The following is a 24,680-nucleotide window of genomic DNA, read 5'->3' on the forward strand; positions in this document are numbered from 1 at the left end:
ACGACGACCTAGACACGTGGGAGAGGACGGAGAAGACAGTCCCGCCGCCAGCCTCTGCCTCCCCCGCCCCCCCGGCACGGAGCTTCGCCCAGGGGCCCCTCCACCCCCTGTCGCCCGGACTAGGAATCGGATTAAATGGCCGTCCCAGGCCAGACCAGGCTGCCAGGCCGTGGCCCACCTTCCTCCCCCGCCCCATGAGATGGTGGGGGAGAATGTACCTCACCACACAGAGGGGATACACGAATTAACAAACGCCAGTGCCTCCGGTGCCCAGGATAGCACAGCGAGATCCAAGGCGATGCGGGTATTTATTTATCTGGTGTTTTCTCTCAGATCTAGCAATGTGACAATAACACGTGTCCCTGTCAGCCCCGGCCCTGCCGGCAACACCTTGAAAACTGCGCGGAGATTCAGAAAATAAACAGCCGTCGTTCTGATTCCAGCGATAAAATACCAGTGTAAGGAGAGCCTCCTGGGATCCCCAGTCTGGAATTGTCAGGGGATGGGAATCGGCTGTCTTTTTGATAAAAGATGTCAGCTCCCCTTCTGGGTTTTAGACAGAAAGAAACGCTTCTGATTAGGAGGCCGGCTGCGTACCGTGAAGTCGGTTGAAAGAACCCGTGTGCGCAATGAGCGCGTTTTCCTTGCCCATCAATGTCCTCAAAATTTCCTTATCAAGGAGGAAATTCAGCCAAATCAGAGTTACAGGCAGTACACAACTCGAGGGCCTTGTTTTTCTCCGAGCGCTTGGCTGCATGAAGGCTGCCGTTCGTTCCCTGATTACTATTCAGCTCCAAACGCCTTCAAAGCCTGCTCCAGAATCGGCAATTATTATTTTTTTTTAAGGCTTAGGACTAATTAGCCTCATGAAAGATTGTTTTGTTGTTTGCGGTCTGTGGTTGTTACATGGCTTGTTTTGCGTTGAAAAATGCTGCCACGGCTTCTTTTTTTTTTTTCTTTCTCCACTGAAATTCAACACGGGCAAAAAAAAAAAAATAGTCCAATTAGGAATCATCAGTAGACTGCCGCACACATAACAAGCCGCGAATAAATAAATATTTATTGAATGAGCGAATGAATATTAAATAGCCGCGCATCCTGGAACAGACGAAGGATCCAAAACAGGAATTTAAATAGCCATCCGTACCTGTTGATTGAGGCAAGCTAGAGGACCAGGCTTATTAATACCAGTCAAACTCAGTGGATCTGTAGAACACTGTGGAAGATCATTCATTCATTCAACAAACCTTCAGAGAGCGTCCGCTCTGCTCCAGGCCCCTGCTACCTGCTGGGAATACAGAGGACAGTGGCACACCCTAGGCCCCGACTGATTCTGATGGGAGGAGGGCAGACACAACGCAAGTATGTAATAAACACAAGGAGAGAATTTTAGTTTTAACTAAGTGAGTGATCTAAATTAGGAAGAGGTTAACCAGCTATGGTTAGGGAGGTCTGGAAGGCCACTTTGAAGAGGTATCGTTTAGTCTGAGCCTTCAAGTCGGATAAAGCACCAGCCACAGGAAATCACAGATGTCTGCAGAAGTCCATGTTACCGAGAAGGTATTAGTTCCCTGCAGCTGCCGTAACAAGTAGCACAAACTCCGTCACTGGAGACAGCAGAAATGTATTCTCTCGTATTTCGGAGGCCAGAAGGCTAAAATGAGCATCCGACCAGAGGTTAAGGTGTGGGCAGGACCACACGTCTTCCGGGGGCTGTTGAGGACCACCAGCTCTGGAGGCAGCCGGCATCCCTCGCCCGGGGCTGCGTCCCTCCGAGCTCTGTCTCGGTCCTCACGCGGCCATCTCCTCTGTGTGTGTCTGCCCCTCGGAACCCTCACCGGAAGCAACTTCCACATCCATGTTTCTGCCAACGGCCTGATTAAAACAACATGGGCCTTTTCTCTCCTGGGCCTCCAAATTCTTCCAGCTTTTCCCCCATCATTCAATTCCAAAGCCGCTGCCACATTCTTTAAGTCTTCTCTACAGGAGCACTGCCCTCCCTCGTTGCTAGCTGCAAACTCTCTTGGATTAACCGGGTTGTTTGTAGCACAGTCAGGCCTGTCTGTCTGGCCTGCTCAGCGGCGTGTCCTGATGCAACATTTTCAAGGCCCAGTGAGCTGCTCCTCTGGCACTGGTGTCTTTTTTATTTTTACTGCTTTGTGTGGGAACACACCTGCGATGTATTATGGCCTTCAGTATTTCCCAAAACAAATAACGCTCACTGTAATTTTGTCTTTTCCGGATGTCCCTAGGGTCATCCGTGGGCACTTCAGCTGCTACAGGACAGCAAAGCTTACTCTGAAGGCTCACACTAGATGTTCCCAGTCTGCTGGACTTTGTGCCTGACACTGGTGCTCTCCCCAGACCGCTTAGGTCATTCTTCTCCCACTTAGGTTTTCTCCTAGGCTCCATGCACCCAGGTCTTGACCCCTTGACCTCTGGGCCCTTGCTGGAAGTTCTCCCACGAAGAGGTGAGGCAGAGTCACTGTGACCTTTGCCAAACACAAAAAGGTATGTCATTGCCCTTCTTCCATGTTTACCCTCCTTCCTCATCTGCATGCTTAAGATCATTCAGTGGTTTCTCCCTGTGATGAAAACCCACCTTTTCCACAGCCTCAGTGTGAGCGCAAGGCCCAGCCCCGTGAGGGCCCTGCCGACTTCCCCAGGCCAGCCCCCACAGCCTGCGCTCCCGCCAGCCCAGCCCTGCACACCCTCGCGTCTGCTGCGCTTCCACCTGCCTCTGGGCCTTTGCACCTGCAGCTCCCTCCGCCAGAAATGTCCTTCTTCCCCCCTCCAACTTCTCTCTTTTGTTTGGTGAGCTCTTCTCATGCTCCCAGTCTCAGCCCCACTGTCTCTTTCCTGGGGAAGCTCTTTCTGACTTTGCTGACCAGGTGTTTTTTCCCTGCCGGCTCCCAAAGCCTGCGCTGGGTCGCTTTCCTTTGTAGCTCTCATTACAATGAACAAACGTGCATTTAGTCACGTCACAACATAACCGTCTCTCCTCCCTGCAGCCTAGACCATTTGCTACTGAGGGACTGTGTCTGTTTCAGTTCAGTTGCTGCTGCAACTTCGGTGAATAAGTGAATGAGTGAATGAATGAACGAATGACCTGCTGAAGTCCTAGATCAACAGTGGCCCACGATGACCTCCGAAGAGCATGGCCTTGATCGACCTTGAGAGAAAGCGAATCACCTTCCTTGCAGAAGTGCCTCTGTTTCTAGGGAACGCTGGGCCCCACCTCCGCTCCGTATCAGCCTTCTACAGCCCACACACACCCGCCTGGCCTGGGCAGGCCTAGGCTTGCCATTCTGCAAGAAAGTGAGCGGACTTCTGCCCCAGCACCCTCTCCGAGTCCCGGTTCACTGGAGTCCCCGGTCGGTCCCCAGGTGGGGCTGGGGGGAGGGGAAGGTGGTCCCATTGACCAGATTCCTTGTCCCCCAGGGGGGTCCCTAGCTCCGCACACTGTCTGACAAGGTGGGGTCCTCCAGCCGTGCTCCAGGGGAGGACCGGAGCCAAAGACTCTCTGCCGGCTCACCCAGCAGCAGCCAAGGGGTGGGCGGCACAGTCACTGGTTCTCACGGTCACTGGAGGGACATGGGCGGGTCCCTTCAGCCACCGAGGATGAGTCACCTTCCCACAGCACAGTCTGATCAGGCCCCAAGGGCCATCTCCCAAAAGTGATAGGGGAGGGTTTGACCTTGTGCCCAGGACAGTGCTGTTGGAGGGACCCAGGACGCCCACAGCAGCGGCTGTCAGGACACGGACTCCAGATGGTGGCTGCCTGGGTCCCCATACAATGGCCGCCAAGCACTGATTTAACCTCCTGGGCCTTAGTTTCCTCATCCGGAAAATGGGCCTTGAAAAACAGCACCCATCTCATGGGGTTGATGGGAATAGTACATGGGTTGATGCAGGCGAAGTACGGGGGCCAGACACACAGCAGAGGCAGCACGGCGCTGTGGGATGGGCTGTTACCATCCTCATCAGCTACGACCGTGACTGGTGGCGTCGACGTGCTGTAAACTCCCTCCCCCCTGAAGCATCGGGACGGCCAGGCATAAGGCACACGGATCAATCCGATTGTCTAGGCTGCCGGACAGTCCCCGTGCATGCCCATTTCCAAACACCGCACCATTTGTGTTTTATACATAACATGCGAGCTGGACGGAACGGGAACACTGACCCCTCGGGCGTGTCAGAAGGACGATTCAGAGCCTACAGGGTCTTTGAGGGGCCCGCGGGTGCCCGTGGCCCCGATGCGGGCAGCACAGGGTGAGGTCGATGTTGTAGGCGCTGGGCCCGGGCTCCTCTGGGGTCAAGGGTTACCGTTTGCTCATCCGCGGCCTGTTCTCCGTCCTCGTTTGGCAAACGGGAATCATACCAGCATCTTTGTCAGGGGGCCATTGCGAGGCCTTAATAAGATTATTGACTTAAAAGCAGTGGCCTCTGTCCCGGCACAGAGTAAGCGCTTAAACGTTTGCTTCTGTTTGTGAGCGGGGCCCAGGGCCCGCCCTCAGTGGCTGAAGATGGGGGGTGCAGGCCGGGTCAATAGACCCCAGCAGGGTTTTTGCACTAACCCCGGCAGCTCTCTTGTTTGTCTGCCGCTCATCCCGCTCGCAAAAACCCAGAACCCAAGGAACAACATCGGGTGACGGGAGTCGGCTTGCTGTCTGGGTCGTGGGTCCACAGGCTGTGGACGGAACCGCAGCCCCGCCTGGCCACTGTGGATGCAGCTGGTCCCTTTGTTTGGGGCGGGACGGCGGGTTCACCTCCCGCTCTCGCGTCTCCTTCCGGCCACAGGGCGGACCAGCCGCCAGCCCGCCCGGCCCAGCAGCCGTCTCGAGGAGCAGCCGTCTCATACACTCGAAACAGGACGCGTTTCCGCCACAACTCATGGAGCTGAGGAGGTTCCTCGGGGCGCACGCGCTCGGTGTATCACCGTGCTTTCCCTCGCTGGCCGCTGCAGTTGTGTAGACACGCCAGAGGTTGGGTGACACTTCGGCCGCGTCACCAGTGGCCCGCGTACCGAGCGTGGGTGGCTCTTCTGAAGCCAGGTGCTGCCCTCCCGAAGCTGGTGGACCCTGCCCACCCAGCAGCCCGGTACAACCGGGCTGCTGCTCCCGGAGCGTGGCCTCGGGTCCCAGAGTCTGGACCACGGCCAGCAGGGAGGGGCGAGGAGAAAGCAGGAGGCTCTGCCAGGGTGGGTCCCTCCGATCCCGGGCTAAGCCCAGAAAACCCACATCGCATCCTGCCCCAGAGCGGCTCTCTCTTTGGGGTTAAGCGGAAGGGCACACGGCAGGCTCAGGGACTCGGAGCTCGGGCCCTTCGGGGTCCAGGGGACTCCCGTCAGGGTCACGCCCGAACCCCTTTCAGTGCCCGGTTTATTCAGAGGCGGCGGCGAGGCTGTCGGGCTGGCCCCCGGCTGCAGCCGATGAACCGGAGGCGCGCAGCACAGGGGCCAGGGGTCCCCTGGGAGCCGGCCGGCGGGGAACGGCACAGCAAAGTGGACCCCGTGTGTCTGCGTTGGGTTCTGGCAGTGTGACTCTGTGGGATTTCCTTTTTATTTCTCTTGAATTCTCCTGCCCTTGGATTTAAACCCTCGGCCTCCTCTAGGTGCGTGCTAACATTTCAACCTATAAATTTAATTTTAATAAAGGAGGTGTCTAGCAGGGAGATAAAATGTTCTGCGAGACAGAAAACTCATTGCTTCTCAGCCCTTCAGCTGAGGTCAAGTGAAGACAGAAAACTTCTGTCCCCGCCCCCCCCCCCCCCACCGCCAGTCTTTCACACATTGTGTCTCCAGCCACAGATGTTTCCCCTGCCACCTTATGGGGTGCCGAAAAGAAATCCAATAGCCAGGCTTTCAGATTTTCCGCCGCAGAAACAAAAGACAACAGGCGGGCAGAGAGGCCTTGCTTCGTTTTTGCAGCCGGGGTAGAGAGCTGGGGTGAAACGGGAAGGGCCAGGTGCCCTGAGGGGGGACTGGGGGGCTAATGCGGCGACTCCTGTTACCCTGGCTCACCCCTCGCCCGCAGCTGAAAGGCATTCCAGTGATAAATGCTCCACCCACCTGTCGGGCGAGCCGGCTAATGCCACCCTGATGTCACGTTCCTCGAGATCTTCCAGGGCTCCGGTTGCCGGCCGTGCGGGCAGTGTGGGGTGCGGGGCTGCCTTCCCAGACCTCCGCTTGGCCGCGCTCGCTGGCAGTTTCCATCGGCCCCGGATGTTAACGGCACACACCTCGTCCGGGGCCCAGCGCCCTTTCTGCCTCATCCGGGAATCCCCCATGGGAGAACAAGTCCCCCCCCCCGCCCCAGCCCCACCCCATCCCAGCTGTCCGATGTGACTTAATCCTCAATGCACTCTATTTAGGGTTTTAACTGTAACCCACGCAGGAGAACCTCGCCCGCCCGGGTGTGTGGACCATGTCATTCACTGGGCTACGCATCACCCAGACCTCAGCAGCCTTCACCCCACCCCAGCCATTCCCTGCATCGTCCTGCTCCCGAAACCCGAATGCGCCCCCGCGTGTCCCCTCCTTCTCTGTCCCCTACTGCCACCGCCTTAGCTCACACACTGACCTCTCCTTAGACTCCGGCATGAGCAAATGCTTTATTTTAATAGTTAGATGTTTATTGTACGTGCAATTGAAAAATAAATTGCTTTTCCATTTATATGAGTACCGTCGAGTTTTCTTCTTGAATGAGTGCATCTAAATCCAGAGGTGATCGGCGTACGTGCTGAGAGTTAAGCGGGAGAGCCCGCCCAGCTGGGGTGCACGCAGACTGGGTGAACTGGTTGGGAGCCCGTGCCTGGGTCTGAGACCCAGCTCTGCAGTGTCTTTGCTGTGTGACCTTAGGCACATTCCTTAGCCTCTCTGTCCCTCCCAGGGTTTCGGTGAGGGTTCAGGGAGCTGCTGCTTACACCACACACAGTGAGTGCAGTACGTGCTCCTGCGCCCCCACTGGGGGACTCCAGACTATTGCACGGGGCTCCCCGTGCCTCCCGGGAGGATGTTCCTAAAAGCTGGTGTTTTCTGAACGCACGCCCCTCCTGCAAAACCTTCCGCTGCCTGCAGGGTGAAGTCCGAACCTCTCCCAGTGGTCCCCAAGGTCTTCCACGTCTGCGTCCGGCCAGTTTCGGCATCTTCCGCCTCGGGTCTTCGTCATCCGTACTCAGTAGGCTGCATGTGTCAGACTCTCCCTTGCACCCACACACCCTCCACTCCCTCCTGCCTCCACGCATTTGCCCACACGGCGCCCTCTGCCAGACGCACCACTTTTCTAGTTCGTCCGTTGGGCAAACTCCTCCCCACTTTCAAGGCTGGTGTTCTTGGGACATTTGTCTCTTTGCAGCCAGACACTGTGGGGACCCCAGAAGTGAACACTCAGATAGCAAGGACTTCTGTCTCCATCTCTGACCGTCCTCGGAGTCCTAACCAGACATTGGCACCTCGGGGCTGCACAAAATATGCCTCCCGTGTGCCCCTTCCTCTCATCTGTTCCCTGTGCCCCTTTCTCCTTTCCTCTGAGCTCCCAACCACCGCCAGCTCAACACCCACGGAAACCACATGCACCCCCTTCCCTTCTCTCCCTCCTTCCCCTTCCAAACCCGTGATGTTGGGAAGGGCGGGTCCCACAGATAACTTCAGGCAGGAATGGCACCTAGGTCTTAATTAGCATGCTAAATCTCCTCCACGAGCGTAGCTGCCCCAGAGCACGGGGACAGGAGTCTGAGACCACTCGAGGCCTCCGGGTGGAAGACCACCACTGTGGATGGCCCGGGCCCGCCCCGAGCCCGCCAGCTGGAGAGGGGCGCAGAGACGCCATGTGATTCCAAGCCCGGCCAGGGTGAGTGGTGGACACGCGGGGGCTCTACAGAGCTCTGCACGGCGAGTCCCTTCTCTCATCCTGTTCTCGAGTCCAAGAACCATCCGTGAAGCCTTTTCATGCGCCAGGGCTTAGCCCAGGGCCCTGAGACGGCGAGCAGTGGGCTCCTGTCAAGGAGTCTCGCAGGGCAGACCGGGGTGGGGGCAGGGGTAGCGAAGCTTCTTTCTCTGCCAGACACACACGCCCACCCCGTCCGTGCTGAGGAACAGTGTCACCCCATCTCCCACTGAGCCCGTAAGGACACTGGAGCCACCGACACACGGCCTGTGGTAGCCGTCACCTCCCCAGAGCTCACTTCCTGCCTCTTGTCCCCTCGGCTTACTACAGACTCTCAGCGAGGCCTCGTGACCCCCCGGGGTCAAGGTCGTGACCTCCGCGGCAGGAACACTGGGCATCGGCCCTGATGCCCGGGACCAGCAGTGATGCCAGGAAAATAAGAGATTTCTCTGACATCTGGAATCTAGGCAGGTTTCTTGGATGCGAGGCTAGACTGGCTGTATCCAGGGGCCAGGACCATCCCAAGGACAAGCAAGGCCCGAGGCCCCCGCCCTCAGGCGTGCGTGCCCAGCCCCGGCTCTTGCCCGGCTCCCAGGCCCGTGCTGAGCTCCGAGGCCCGCCGACGGCCGCCGACTCCACTAGGGCCCGGCCCCCCGGGGACCAGTCATCCCCCGGGACCTGGCACCGGCCCCAGGAGAGGGCGCAGCTGTGAAAGAAGCTAATGTTACAGGTAATTTTGGCAATTAAGACTCATGTTCAATTAAACGGATTCATATCGTGTTACGGGAGAGGCCTGGCGACCTGGGGTGGGGCCCAAGTAGAACCAAGCACAGAGGACTCCCCCCCCCACCCCCAGAGGCTCCTGCCCAGAAACGCCTCCCCCCACGCCCTGCTAGGGAGCCCGCGGCAGCAGAAGGCCGGGCAGGAGGCTCTGAGGCCCCCCTTCCCCCGCCTCTGTCCAGAGCTGGGCAGGGCGGCTGCTGGGCGTCCGCTCCTTCGAATCCGCACGACGCGTGGAAGACCGTCCCCATTTCCCAGATGAGGAAACTGAGTCCGGGACACTCCCAAGATAACTCAGCCCCAGAGACTGTGATGTAAGCTCTATGCTTCTCTCCAATACACCCGTCGTGAACATTTTTTTGTTCTGTTTCATTTTGTGTTTTTTTTTTTTTTGCTTTAGACATGTGCCAGCTGTACCGTTATTCAGTATTTTTCTTTAAGTCAACTCGCCTGTAAAAACGTAGACGCCTTCGGCCGGCAGGCGCATTCAGGAAACCACGGTGAGGACGTATAAACCACGTGCGTTTGCTTGTGCGCCCACGTAACTCTGGAGTAAACAGACCCGCTTCCTCCTGTGTGCCGCCCGGGAGTGCCCCGTGCCTGGCCACGGGGCCACGTCCGTGTCCCACCTCGGAAACGCCACCCGACACCGTGCCGCTCTGTTGGGGAGTGTGTCTGGGGGGCCGGCCCCCTGGCCGGGGGCGAAGCGTATGAGGGTTTAGGCGCTGGCGTCAGGCAGACCTGAATGCACATCCTGCTCTTGCCACTTACCAGTGTTCTGCGCTTGGCCAAACCTCTCCGTCTCCCAGCCTCGGTCCCCACGTCTGGAAGAAGAGTCCCTCCTTGCCGGGCTGCTGGGACGACTGATGAGGTAACGCATACAAAATGAGTCTGGCGCTGGGTGGCCCTCATGGTGAGCCGTGGCCTCTGGGAAGGAGAGGAAGGGTTCCTGCCTTGTTCCTGCCTGCAAGAGGCCGGGGCAGAGTTCAAGGGCCCGATGGTCCGCACAGGCCGACGTTCACACCTCTGTGCTGACAGGCCCCCCAGGTGAGGGGTGCAGTCTTCCAGCAGCGCGGCCCTGGGCTCAGGCCTCCACTTGGCTGCAGCCCACGTGGGAACGGTAAGGGCGCCCGGTCGGCCGGTCTGTCCCCCCCCCCCGCCCCCCGCTGTGCCTGTGTAACACTGAGAGATGTGAGTCACAGCGGCAGAGACACTTGGGGTCACTGCCTGGCCTGCAGCACCCCCTACACCATCCACGGCACATCTACCTGGGTTCCCAGGAAGCTGAACCCCCACATATGCTTGGGAGTAGGGGTTTAGATGGGGTCACACTATGACATTGTTTGTGGCCGTAGGCACATGTGTCCTTGCAGACCCCTTCCTCCCCAAAACAAGTAAATAAATAGATAGATAAATAGATAAATAAATAAAAAACATATTTTACAATGGTGCTGGTATGAGGACAAACTGAATTGAGCTGGACTTGTTATTATGTACTTAGTATTATTACATCCCCTTTTCCTGTTGACCTGAAAAGAAACTAACGTGAAGACCTTGAGACGCTCTGGCACTGACGCACAGCGCCTCTGGGCACGCCTGTGCTTCCCGGGCCGCCTGGAAGGGGCCGACCTCAGCGTGGTGGCCGTGGGGCCAGACCGGAGCCAGCGGCACACGCCCCGGGCCAGGCCTGGGGCTCAAACGCCAGAGTCCGGCCCCACCCTCGATGCCGAGGGTGGGAGGAGAAACCCAACCCAGGTGAGGGGCCCAGGGGGCGCCCCAGCCCTAGGAACAACTCCTCCCCGCCCTCCCCGCCCAAAGCCAGTGCGAGCCTCAACAGGCTCCCACCCGAGAAGTTGACATTCTCCCCAGACTTATCCCAAATGCAACGCAGCGATGAGAAGACGAGGCGTCAGCCGTGGGGGGCACTCGTCTGAGTCTTAAGGCAGAGCTCTTGGCGGAAAATGGCGAACCCAATCCACGTTGCTTTGATTAAAAGGGGATTTATCGCAAGGCTTCAGGGTGTCTCGGGGATGCCGAAGGCGGACAAACCCTGCCCCTTCGGGAAGGACAGGGACCGGGAGCCCGAGAGCCGGAATCTGGGGGCACGGTGACCCTTTCTTGCCTCTGTGTCTCTGTACCTCTCGCTCTCCTGCCTCTGCCCAACCTGGCCCAGGGGCCGACACGGCCGCCCCAGGGCTCCCAAGTCCAAGTTACACGGGGGACCCACTCTCAGCCACCACCACGCCGCCTCTTCATCTGGAATTCCGAACCACGGGGAGAGAAGCGGACCGGACCGGCCCAGTTTGGGTCAGGGGTCCTGCCACTAAGGCGGGGACACCCGGTGCAATGCTCCTGGGCGCCTTGGCCCGCAGGTGGAAGAGGAGTTCACACACAGAGGGCGGCAGCGGCAATGGGCACTCACAGGGGGACGGGGAGGCCGCCTCAGAAGGCCCAGCGGTTCCGGGAGCAGAAGAAATGAACACAGAGCGGCATCCAGTTTTGCCAATGGAGTCCAACCGCGGGAGGGTGGCGGCGGGAGGGCCGTCCTGGCACAACTGTCAGCACGGGTGTCGCGTGCAATCCTCCGGCCAGAGTGTGATATTTACCCACCAGCTGCCCTGGGGGTCTTGGTCGCAAACCCGAGACCAGGACCAGCCCACCCGGAGCCCTGGGGCTATAGGACTCCCGTGGGAGTGCGGACGTGGCCTCCTATCCAGGCCGAGAGTGGCTGCCTTCCAGACGCCCCGGACGCTGCAGACCCCTCGGTGGGGCGCAGAGAGAGGACAGCAGACCGGGGCTGGGCCGGCCGCAGATGCAGGCCGGAGAGGCAACGGCCCTGTGCTCGGTGGCGGCAGGGCCTCCCGGCCAAGAAAAGCTGCAGCCAACATACCAGCGTCCCAGACGCCGAGCAGATGACGCCGCTGCTCTGCCATCTCTCCCAGGGAGCCTGCCAAGTGCCCGGGCCCGGCCAGGGCTGACATTTAAAGCAAAGTGTGTGTCAACCATATCCAACAATATACCGAGCTGTGGGTTATTAAGTGCAGGGAACATGGACCACAGCAATTAAACTGAGATTAGGGAGCGACAAAGCCCGGGTCCCAGGCTTGAATGCTGCAACGTACGGAGGCCTGTTACAAAGGGTGAAACTCAGGGGGCATGGCCCCCCAAGACCCTCACCCAGCCCCCCTACACTCACCCCACCCTTTCCTCGCTTTTTCTCCTTCAGGCAATCTGGCGTTCTCAGGGAGACAGGGCTTACACTCGGCATGCAATAATGAACGTGGACTACCAGGTAGGGGGAACGCTCCAGGGACGGGAAGGGTGGCCGTTGTCGGCCAGCCGGGGCCAGGCACCCTGTAGACACCGGGCAGCCGCAGAGGCACGGCTGGAGGCCCCGCAGGCCGGACCGGCCAGCCAGGAGAATCCCGGGTAGTGCCAGCCCCATCCGAAAGCAGCTGGGCAGCGCAGGGGGTGAGAGGGAGGGCTTCCTGGCCCCGGGGCGCACAGTACGTGTCTTGAGATGAGCACGCACTGCCCTTTGAGTCACTGGCTCCCGCCCTCGGGGCCCCAGGGCCATGGCCTTGCCAACAGCCCGTTGGCCTGCTGTCCGGCCCTTCGGCTAGCCCAACGTTCAGGCACTCCTGGTGTGTGGGTGGAAAACGGGGTGGCCAGAGAGGGCTCTTTTCCCAGCTCTGGGTCTGAGCCCTGAGTGCTCAGAGAGCTGCCTCCTTTTACCCCCGAGATGTCCCCATGCCCAGGGATGAGCTCCGCTCCACAGCCCGTTTCCCCGGGAGCCTCGGGGGCCGAGGACACAGGACTTGGAGCCAGTCCAAATGCAGTTCAGATTCTGGTCCTGCCTCTGGCTCACCGCCTGGCCTTGAGCAAGTGAGGTGCCTTCTCTAAGCCCCAGTTTCCTCATCTACAAAACGGCCTAATGAGAGACTCTCTTTGGGTCAGGGTATCTGTGTGCACATTCACAGTCGGGGAAGGATTCAGCGGTGGTGGCGGTTTGTCATATTATTCCAGGAGACCCTGCATTGACTCGTATTGCCCTCGACCATTCGGCTGAGTTTATATTCTGGGCTGTTAGACGAAATATCAACTTTTGCCAAGGGGTTCCTTCCATGGCCACTGGCCTGCCTTGTAAACATGTCTCGAGTCCGTGCCCCCTCTGGTCTGCTCCACAGCGGCGTGGGGTGAGGGCTGCTGAACCTGCGGTCTGTCTGTGGGTCTCAGACATCATAAAAACTGGCTTCCGAGGAGTGAGCAGAATGGAGGCCCAGGGAGACGTCTGCAGGGGATTCCACTGAGCGTCTCAGGTGGTTCTCAGGAGCAACGGCGTCTCCTCTGCAGCTCGGGCTCCCTCCAGACGGCCAGGCACGGCGGCAGCTTCCCCTACACGACCCTGGTCCCTGGGCTTGGGAATCATCCCAGAGGGGCGAGAGTGCGAGCTGCTCCCAGCCGCTCCTCCTTTCTAAGAGAGCTCAGGCACCCCTGGGTGGCCTCTCAGCCCTTCCACTAGCCCAGCCCATCCCCTGCATTCATCTCCCCCTGGTGAAAACACGTGAAGACGTGATACGTTTCTGGCTGGACCCGGAGTGATCCACCTCCCCCACCCTTCTCCTTGTCTTCACGTCCTACGGAACTTCTCAGCGTTTTGACTTTTAACGGGGGGACGTGCCAAAATGCACACTGGATGGTAAGCTCTAAGGGGGGAGGACCTGGGGCTGTTTGGTTAACCCTCGCATTCCCAAGCCCGGAAGGGTGCTGACACGCAGAAAAGGCTCGTGCACTCGACTCCGAACTAAATGGATAAACCGGCAACCTGAAGAAGGGGCCCGTGGGAGGCAGCCCCTTTAAGGGCTGACCACAGTCGCTGTTGGATTGAGTGAGGGAACAGCTAGACTTCTGCCTCGGCTGTTGCTTTCTAGGTGGGAGTAGCCACGATGGGGTGCAGAGAGTTAAAGAAGCAGATTCCATCCAAGCTTCCGGAAAAGCCAAAATTGCTCTCTGGACTGAGTCGGTCTGAGGGAGCCCACTCTTCGACAAACGACAAGGACGCACGGACCACACTCTGTAGCCTCAGTCCTAATTGGACATTCCACGCTACCCACATTTTCTTTCCTTCCTTTTCTCCTTAAGGGGGGGGGGTGGTAAGTGGGGCTGGGGACCATCTTGTTTTATTTAACATATCCTTATAAACTGCTAAAGTCCTTTCCGGTTGGAGGCAGATCTGAACAAATGAGTGCAACAGTAATGTAACCCAGAAACACAGTGGGTTGGGGGGATGGTTGAACCCAATGCCCTGGGCCTATTTGCAAATGGGTCCCTGAGGTTAAGACAGCACTGGCCAAGCGTTCAGAGCATTTTTTGGTTCTGAGTGGTCAGGAAGGATGAGGAATCTCTGCCCCACACTGAGTAAGCTCCAAACTATAAAAGCCTGGCTCAGCCGGGAAGAGGTGTCCTCAGGCTGCCATCCAGGCTCTTGGCAGTCCCGCCCCCAGCCACACTGACGCGGAATTACAAGGGCCTTAGGCTCTGTCTCTGCCCTGGATCCGGATTTATCTGCTCCTCAACCTACCCAGCAGAGCCCTGCTCTTCGCTGCCTAGCACTCTAGAAATCCTCCGATACACTAATTCATACTAAACTGTGAATAGTCCTACACGGGCTGATGGTATTTGCATGGGAGTATAAAGAATGCCTTAAAATCCAGGTCCCTCGGGAAAGATTCCAGATACCATGAGTGGAACTATGGTCGGGGAGATTTCTGGAAGACAGGATGACAGTCCCTCAGCTTACCCTCCCAGGTGCCCTCCCTGGTGGCAGTTCAGACACCGCGGCACCTCAGGTCAGCGACATGCTCTTCCTAAGCCCCAGGTTTTCCAGCTGTTACTTGGGTGGGTTGAATGAAGTGGCCTCTCAAGTCTCTTAAGTCCAAAGTTGATCCCTTGAGTGAGTTGAATAAGTTTCTTGATTCCTTGAAGTTCTTAGCAGGACATTTAAATCTTTCTGTAATAGGACCTAAACTCAACTTTATTGTCCATTTCTCCCCTTGCAGAAACAGGACAGATCGTAGCAACAATGCCATTAAAAATCATAACAGCCCTGGCTGGCGTAGCTCAGTAGATTGAGTGCAAACTGTGAAACAAAGTGTCGCAGGTTCGATTCCCAGCCAGGGTACATGCCTGGGTTGCAGGCCATGACCCCCAGCAACCGCACACTGATGTTTCTCTCTTTCTCTCTTTCTCCCCCCCTTCCCTCTCTAAAAAATAAATAAATAAAATCTTTTTAAAAAATCATACCAAATTGCTGTGTTTCTTGAGTACTTATCATGTGCCAGGCCATACTCTAAGCACTTTTTCCATTCGATCCTCATGACAGCCCGAATGATATCATTCCCATTTTACAGATGCACAGAGGTTCGAGTCACTTGCCCATGCAGCAAGTGAGGGCCGGGGCTAGGGTTCAAAGTCAACCAGTCCCTGCCCTAAGCCACGACATTATGCTGGGTAGGCCTGTCCCCTGGACAAGCCACAGGCGTCCCTCTCACTGCACAGATGTGACAAGGAGGCTCAGGGCGGCGAAGTAACTTCGTCAGGGTAGTGAAAGCACTGAGCGGCCTCTGGGGCACGACCCTCGGGCTCGCCCCTGTTCCCACCGGCGGACCCCAAGACCCCAAGGCTGCCCTCTGGTTTCCCAGCAGCCCCACCACCCTCGCCCTGGAGCTGCCCGCCTCTCTCTCTCCCGGGACACTACACCCCCTGCCGTGCCTCCCCATCACTCGTCTGGAAAAGCAGCGGGAGGCCTGGCGAAGGAGGGGAGAGGGGTCTGCAAGAGGCAGCAAAGGCAGCAAGTTGCTCCTTTTCCATAAAAAGAGAAACGAAGAAAGCCAAACGTCTTTTAATCTGACCCAGAAAATAAACTTCCTTTCTTCTGGGCTGGAGCAGCAAATGCCAAGTTCCACCTCAGGCCTTCAAAAAAAAAAAAAAAAAGCAGCAAACCAAACCGAACACGACTGAGCCTCAAACCCCTCTCTGATTCTGTTTAGAATGGAAATACCGACCTCCCCTCGCCCCGGGCGGGGAGGGTTGCTGTGGTTAAAGAAGCTGTTTTCCCAGGCAGCTAATCGCCCCCTTGAAAGATGGCTGCCGATCCAACTTCCCGCCCTCTGCCCGGCCCGAGTGGCCCCCGACATGGCTCCAGAAGGGCAGAGGAAGGAGAACCAGGCACTGGAGGGGTGGGAGAGGGCGGGGCAGAAGCCCCCCCCCCCCCCGGGATGCCCACCTCCCGGAGCCTGGGGCGCGGGCCCCAGAGGCAGAGTCTGGCTCCCACACCGGCCTGCACCACCTCCTGTCTGCACACACCACAGGGCCTCCCTGGGGCTCGGTGTCCTTGCTCGTGACATGGGGACGCAGAGGGTGCCACTAGAAAGGACAGGGAGAGCCTAGAGCGAGTGCTCGGGACAGCATTCCTTTCTTCCCAGCCTGCTTTGCCTCTCCTTCCTGGACCACGCAACACGGGACAGCCCGGCTGGGCCGCTGCCACTTGCAGCGGGTTCTTCCCCAGTGATAACCGTCGTGATCCTCATGATGAACCCACAGTGAGCACCGCCGGCCAGGATGTGCCTTTGGTGGTGTGTCGCTGCTATCTGATGTAAGCCCTAGGAACAAGCTTAGGAGGCGAGGCCTATTATTACGCCCATTTCACAGAAGAAGCAACCGAGGCTCAGAAAGGTACTCTGGCTCAATGAGGAAGTGCTATAGTAGAATTTGAACTCAGCTGTTGGATTCCACGGCTCCCCAGTCCCACACTGGGGAGACCTCGCTTCCCGTGTGCACGCTTCCCAAACTTCCTGAGGGCGGGACACGAGACCCGGGACTCTGGCCTCTGGCCTCCAGCCTCTTAAAAATATTTTTCTCCCAAAAGTAGTTATCTTTTGTTTTGCTTTTCTAATTTTCTCTTCTGAAAGATTTTTTTTCAACTTGATCTTCCATCTTTTCTATTACATTTTTGTGGGCTTTTTTTTTTCCTATCATATTTTCAGTTTCCAAGAACTTGTTCTTGTTCCTCACTCGTTGACTTCACAATTATATTCTATTATCACTCTGGAGATAGTACAGTCATTTGGTTTATCCTTCTGGTTTTCTACATTGTCTTTATTTCCTGCCATCATTATGGTTTCAGAGGGGGGTGGGTGTCTTTTTTTTTCATGTGCAACACTCTTCTCAAATACGAGAAGACCCTTTTTTATATTAAATAGAGGGCCTCAAAAAGAGTGAGTAGGAAGGTCTGTGTGTTCTGACAATTGACCAAAGGCCATATTTTGCTTTTGGAGACGTCCTATGTCAGTATCTCTCGGTCTGTCCTTGGGGGCCATTTGTTACTCAGCCTTAGCCTCAAGGGATTGCAGCCTCTGACACCAGCAGGGAGGTTCCCAACGCTGCTACACAGGTGAACGGTGTTTATTGTGGAGATCTAGGCCAGGACTTGGCGAAAATTGTTTCTATAGAGAGCCAGCTACCAAATACTCCAGCTTCTGTAGACCTGATGACCTCGGTGGCCTCTACTCAGCTCTGCTATTACATTCTGAAAGCAGACCTGGTGCGTTCCAATCAAATTTCATTTATAAAAACAGCTGATGGTCCAAATTTGGTGTGTCAGCCATAGTTTGCTGGCCCCTATCCTGGAGAATATGGACCGCTAAAACAAAAAGTAAGTCAGCTGGAACCCTACCACTCAAAGATAACCGATGTCGGAACGTGGGTCTGCACCTTCCCAATGTTCAATTTTTGCATATTTATTTTATTTTCAAAATAGAATCATGATCTATTATACCATTCTAATCTAATCTGTTTTTTTTCACTTACTATTTTAAGTATATTTATGTCATTAAATTCCCTTCCATAATATTACTTTTTTTAAAGATTGTATTTATTTATTATTTTTATTTTTAGAGAGGGAAGGCAGGGAGAAAGAGAGAGAGAGAGAAACATCAATGTGCGGTTGCTGGGGGTCATGGCCTGCAACCCAGGCATGTACCCTGGCTGGGAATCGAACCTGTGATGCTTTGGTTTACAGCCCGCGCTCAATCCACTAAGCTACGCCAGCCAGGGCTCATAATATTACTTTTACCAGCTGTGGAATATTCCATTTCATAGATGTACCACAATTCAATTTCTATAGCTCTTCTTCCTTTGCACGATTCCCCCCCCCCCCCCCGCCGCCCCTGTTGCCAGCGGCCCTATAGAGAAGCAGGGCTGACACAGTCACAGTTGCTGTGAGGGTGGAGCCACACCAGTGCCCTGCGGGGCGCACGTCTTTTGATTGGTCAGTGCCTAGCCAAGCCAGCCTTCAAGTATTTGTAATATCAACCCTATAAACAACATGCCAGTAGTATCATCAGAACCAAGTCTCCGTGGAATCTGATAATTATTTACTTAGAAGAAATCCCCATCAAAGGACTTGCTGCTTCCTAAGTACCAACCTTTTTTTTTTTTTTTACACTTTAGACGAGCATTGTAAGATCAGCTCGAGAAAGGCTACACCCATTTGTATTCCTCCCCACAGGATAGAAGAGTGTCTCTTTTCCACAAAGGGTATTTTCAATAAGCAAATGTCACAAGTGACTGTGAAACCCTAGATCCCTAAGTAATACCCAGGACCCAGGTGACCGCCTCTCCCTCTTGAACGTTGCTTAAACTCTGGTAACACACCCCGGGCGTGCAGCCTTCAGACTGAGCCTTTCCCCGACGCGCACTCTGCGGACACTCGTCACGGGAGGTCTGCCCAGAAAAAGGAATCCGTGACCCAACCAGTGGAGGAGATGCTATGCACTGCCACGCCCTCCTTTGAGGGTCCCGGAGCGCACAGACGCACTGAAAGCGTTGACAACACCTGCTGACCACTCAGCACCGTTTACCTCTCTAGGAATTTTCCAGATACAATCCTTTCTCCCAGGAACTCCCACTGGAGGCTCAAAGGATCGCTTGTTGAGCACGAGTGTGAGGAATCCAGTCTGACGTGTGGCCGAAAGGGGTAGTCTCACCGTGGAACAATTGCCCACCCCAATAATCCTGCCACGGAACAGAACGGTGGTAACCATAAAACAAAACAACGGATTAAGATTACTAGCAAGTCAGCCCTGGCTGGCGTAGCTCAGTGGATTGAGCACGAGCTGCAAACCAAAGCATCCCAGGTTCGATTCCCAGCCAGGGTACATTCCTGGGTTGCAGGCCATAACCCCCACCAACCGCACATTGATGTTTCTCTCTCTATCTCCCTCCCTTCCCTCTCTAAAAATAAATAAATAAAATATTTTTTTAAAAAGCTATTTAAAAAAAAAGATTACTAGCAAGTCACAGGAAAACTTTTGTACGAAGATGAGCTAAAGGCAAATGGAAAGTGCTAACTCTGGGGACAGGATGACACGGCGGCCTAGCTGACCGGGCACGGTGCTCACGTATCCCGAGACCTGAGGCAGGCAGCCCACAGGGCACAAGGGACATCGTCCGACCCTCGCAAGGGACGGCCAAGTTGAAGACCTCATTACCCCCTCAGGTTCAAGGGACATTTGGGCGAATGAGTGGGTGTCAGGTTCACAAGAGATGATTTGAGGAAAGAGCTCAGGATTTGGGGGAAAGAAAACATCTCTGACCTTTGGGAAACTGACATGGCAGAGGAAATTAGTCTTGTCTGGAGCCACCAGTTGTCACCGTGTCCTTTTCTCAAAGGTCTCCGAAGGGGGTTCCCCGCACCCCTCGGTAACCCCTCTCACGCTCCTCCATCACGAATTGCTAGGAAAGACCATCCTCATGCCCATCCAAACCCTTCATCTTCTTTCCTGCCGGGAGCTGGAAAGTAACAATTCAGAACTCCACTTCTTCAACTTACCGATGTCAGGAGTGCCTAAGCTTTTGGAGTCTCTGGGCCACACGGGGAGAAGAAGAGTTAGTTGGCTTGGGCCCCATATTAAATACATTGTGACATGGAATCACAAAAAAAAATCTCATAGTGTTTTCAGTAAATGTATGATTTTGTGGTGGGCCGCATTCCCGGCCACCCTGGGCGGCGTGTGGCCCGAGGGCCGTGGGCTGGACCCCGCTGGATCAGAGGGGACAGCGAAGACTGGGAGGAAGACCCTGAGAACTCACTGTCACTGTTGACTTTCTGACAACCTTCCCGGGGTCGCTTTGAATTTTGGAACTTTCCGCAAAACAGGCTCAAGCATTCACGCCTTAAAGAAGGACTAGCTCCCCAAGACTTCCTGCTGCTGCTCTCAGTGATCCCTGAGGAATGTAAGTCCCAATGTGATGATGTGCATTCAAGGGTGTGTGTCCTCTCGCTGGAGGCCTCTTTCCCAACACGACGTCTCACAGGGCCACCCGCACCAGACAGCCCGAAGCTTCTGGGCACAGGGGCCACGCCGTAACGCGGGAGACTTCTCCGGAGTTCTCCGGAGGTCAATTCCAAGGCCCTCTACTCTGAACCTGCTAAAGTTCCCAGCCTAGACGGAGGAGCATCTAGGAAGGCCTATGCTTCTCTCAGGGAGAAGACTTCATCTAATCCGACCCATTCCATCTCGTCCATGCAAGCAGTAAACCGGAGATGGGAAAGGGTTTCCCCGAAGGTGCAGAGTCACCGGGGAGCACGGCTGGGGTTGGGACCGTGATCTTCTCTTTCTGCAGACACTCCATCCACTGTGTCTCCTCTCTCCCTCTCCGCGCTGAGCATGTTATGCCGGCTCGATTAGGGGCAGTGGATGGGTCAGACAGGTCTAGGAAGTTTCCTCTCTCAGAGATGGAGTTCCTGGACTTGCAGTGTCTGTAGAAACAATGGAAATCCCTTTCTGGGTTTTGAGGCCTTTGTCTTGGGTGTATTAAGAGTTAAAGCTTTCAGCGGGGTGCGAACGCCTCCAGAACACGCCCTCCCACCGCCTCGCAAGACCCTTCCAAAAATGCCCCCCTTAGCTGTGCAGAAAGCATCTCTCCGGCCAGGCTGCCAAACAGCGTTGCAGGCACTAAGGCCAAACTGGGGCGTGTCTCCCTCTCTCACCTCCACGGTGCAGCCTTCACTCGGTTTTAAATTTCTCCATTCTCCATGGATATTGGCAACGCTGGATTAGTAATGCTGAAAAATTTATCTTTACAACCTATTGTCTTAGGTGAGATCGTATCGGCGGCTCCAGATGGACCAATCTCTGAGAATAATTTCACTTCGCCTTATCGCCGACAGGCATCGCATTTACATATTCCACTGGTGGGCGAGATAATGCAGCGATGATTAATGTCCCTCGATGTACAGATACCTGTAGACTGTTTGATCAATGTCTCCCCAAGAAAGTGTCTTTCCCTCTGATTTGCTCCAAGTCCAAAAACGCGCGGTGATTAATGTAACTAAATGTGTGGGGTCGGTGGGAGCGGCCGGCGGGCTCTGAGCCTGCGTCCCCGCCGAGCTAAAGAGAGGTCACAGGGGGGGACTGGATTAGTCATGTGGAGAAAAAGTGTGTGGGGTGTGCACATGTGTGTGACTTCAAATGTCCCCTAAAAGAAGGAGGCAGCATGTCCCCAGCCCGGGACTGCTCCTCCAGAGGCTGTGTCGGGAGAAAGGCTCACTCGGTCTGTGAACGCCACTGTCCCTCCCGTCCAGGAGACCCCGCGGACAGGGTGCTGTGCGCCGTGTCGCAGGTGGGAGACATTCTCGTTGATCTGGCACATTTGTTAACCAGAAATATCGGGCCTCTCCCAGTTATCCCTGAGAGAGGGGCTGGGACCAGCTGGAACAATGGGGCACAAGGCAGGGAGTTAGACACTGAGCACTGTTTCCGTGACCCTCAAGGCTGACTGAAGCATTTCCTCCGAGAGGACTTGGGAGAGGATCCCGGGCTGGGGTGCCGGCGCCTGGCACCGGAGTGGCAGGGAGGTAAAGCAGGGACACGGGGGGTCAGCCTGCACTGCGTTCGGTCCCAGCTCTTCCTCGAGCCGAGCGGCGCCAGGGCCTCTGCCCAACCCTCTGGTGCCTCAGTTTACTCAACCATCACCCAGGGGCGATCCCCGGAAGTTCTCTTCGGGTGGTTGGCAAGCTTAAATGCGAAAACATCTTTAAGGTGCTCAGTTCGGTGTTTGGCAATACATTCAATAAATTCTCGCTGTTGTTATTGTCATTATTCATTCTAAAAATAGCTCGCTGGAATGCCTCATCCTGGTGTGTGTCTCGAGTAGGGCTTTGTGCAGACAATGGGGCTTTCTTCAGGTACTGCCTGGCTGGGTTCCCCCTGCGAGGAGATCTCTTTTCCATCGGAAAATATTTTTTAAGGAAATTATATTCAATTCCAGCACATTTACATAATAATATGCATATCTAAAACCTGACTAAGCCAGGCTGCCCCAAGCTGTGGGAGCCGAGGGGGCCATATCCAGGAATACAAATGACTTCAGGAATACGTTTCCGCACCCTGGCCCGCTCCGAGGAGCACGCCCGGGTCGTTGGTAAACGGCCGACCTGGAAGATACTAGAGGAACTGAGAAAGGAAATCCAGAACCACATGCGGCGGTCGAGTCCAGAAGACAGCATCTGGGAAGGAGGAACTTGAGGGGAGAGTGGTGCGGGTTTCTCAAAGGGGGGGTGCAGGTCCCAGGGCCGTCTCTAGCACTGCCCGTTCATTCGCTGGAACACGCACTCCTTCAGCGACGGTTACTGAGCGCCCGGGCTCAGCTCTAGGTGTCGGGGGAGGACAGTAAACAGGACAGGCCAGGTGTCAGCTCCCCTGAGGCTGACATCCCTGCAGTGAGAACGGAGGGGACAAGCCAACGGTAAACAAGGCTATTTCGGCACGGTCCCTGTCCGGTGAGGAAGACGGAGGGGCTGCTCCTCGCCCCGGGAGCGACAAGGAGGCGCTGCGCAGAGAAGCAGCCGTGGGCAGAGGCTGTATTCCGCTCGCCTCTCCTCCGGCCCACGGGGCTTTGGAGCGATCCCACCCTCGCCCGGGATTCTTCTTGTTGGAACTCCAGACCCAGAATTCCAAGTCCCCAGCACAACATCCTTTGAGAGGCGGGCCATGCGACAGTCATCCAGTCTCACCCAGGTCCCAGTAGGCCTGCTGCCCGGGTCCCCTGTCCCGGACCCACCGCAGATGTCACCAGTCCCACGGGACAGGGCCTCGGCCACGGCTGAACTCCGGGCAGACGCCGTCCATCAGTCGGAGTCCGCACCAGGGGGCTGGCCCTTGGCCTCTGACAGGACGAGCTTATATGAGCTTATGGGAGTTTGAGAAGATGCAAGCTTTCCTCGCTCGTTGACACAACTGGAAGGGGAGTTGCTGCCCTGCACCAGAAAGGGAGAGACCGCTCTGTGCCGGCGGCGCCGCACCCAGCCTGCCCTTCCCACAGCCGGCCCCTGTCCCTGCGCCGCCTCCCACACCAAGGACAGTCCAGGGCTCCCCACTGCAGCCCGCAGGGCCCCGTGAGGCCAGACGCCGCGGCCTGGCTCACTCCACACCTGCATGCAGTCACTGCTCTCCGATCTCGCATCCCGGGCCGGGCATCGCGAGGACGGTGGAGCCAAACCCACCGGAGTTTAAATCCCGACTCCGTCTTTGCCTTAACCTCACTGCGCCCTCCTCGGTCCCTCGTATATAACATGGTGGCAAGGACAGTCTTCCACGACCATTCAGAGTACTTTCAGAGCTTTGCACGTAGTGAGCGCTCCGTAAATGATACGTATTGTCATCATTAGCGCTGTTATTTGTGAGCAGGAAAGCAAGCGAAGAGAGAGCTGCGATGGAGCTTCGCCGACACGAAAACGCCTATTGCCTGCTCAATAATGCAGAGTCTTTGCCCTTTCAGACGGGGAAGGTTTAGAAGGAGGTCTATGTGGTTCTGCATCTCTCTCCAACAGGGAGAGAGACCCAGGGGGCAGGGCGGCAGCCGGGGGACGCGTCTTTAGCGGAAATAAAAAAATAAAGGAAAACACATTCAATAAATGGGAAAATTATTTAAATCAGCAATCCCGAGGAAAAAAATGTGGAAGTCAATTTTATTCATAAAACAACTGATTTATAGCATCCTGGCTAAGAGCAGCTTTTAACTCAAGCCTCTGAGATCCTATTTATTATTCACAAAATATTCAAGATTAATAAAAGTATCTTTAATACTAATATAGCAGCAAGAGCTTAATATATGTAAAATAATTATTATGAAAAGTATTATCAATATTTGGGGGAATAATGTACATGCATAATGAATGAATTTTGCCCCTGGGTTTAGGCTTATATCTTGGCCTGATTTTGCATGGAGAAATTCTGCATTATAATGAAAGGCAAAATGATCACACATTATAACTGCGAGTTTTTTATCATGGCTTAGAAGGATCCTAAAACTGTCACCGAAACAGGAAAGAAATATTTATGTTGCACAGAAGCGTGCACAGGGTGAGATTTATCATTCTTGGGGTGGCGGGAAAGACCCAAACACCCAACCGCTCTCAAAACAACGATTATCAGCCCTGAAGAAATAGAAATTTTTAATAGCCAAACATCAAAAAAATTTACCAAATTTTAAGCAAAGGAAGGGTGCCGTAGATTTATTGTTTCAGGCGTAACGTTCCTGAGGCCGGAGTCCTCCGGCGTTTCTCAAACGGCCTGTGCTAACGAAATCGAATAAAGAACCGTTTTCGGGGTCAATAGCCACCGAGGGCCTTTCAGAATTTACCGGGAGCTCCTTCCCCACCTGCACCCACACTCCAAACTCCCAGAGTGAAAGATTCCGCTCAACACACACACGGGCATTGCTCCTTGCATCAAACCCCATTAAAACACAAAGAAAAATTAGGCGGCGTCTCTTTCCTCTGGAGCACAGAATCACCGAATAGTGTATGAAGGGGGTCTCCGTGGTTAGCTCTCTGGCCCAGCCCCTTATTTTACAGGTAAGGAAACGGGGGCCTCGGCGCACGCTAAGCCACATTTCCTTACTTCCACAGCAGGGAACTTTGTACCACCACCACCGCCACCGCCCCGTCAC

The sequence above is a fragment of the Phyllostomus hastatus genome, unplaced genomic scaffold (genome assembly GCF_019186645.2).
Source record: "Phyllostomus hastatus isolate PE091 unplaced genomic scaffold, TTU_PhHast_1.1 phas_scaffold_345, whole genome shotgun sequence".
Classification (NCBI taxonomy): domain Eukaryota; kingdom Metazoa; phylum Chordata; class Mammalia; order Chiroptera; family Phyllostomidae; genus Phyllostomus; species Phyllostomus hastatus.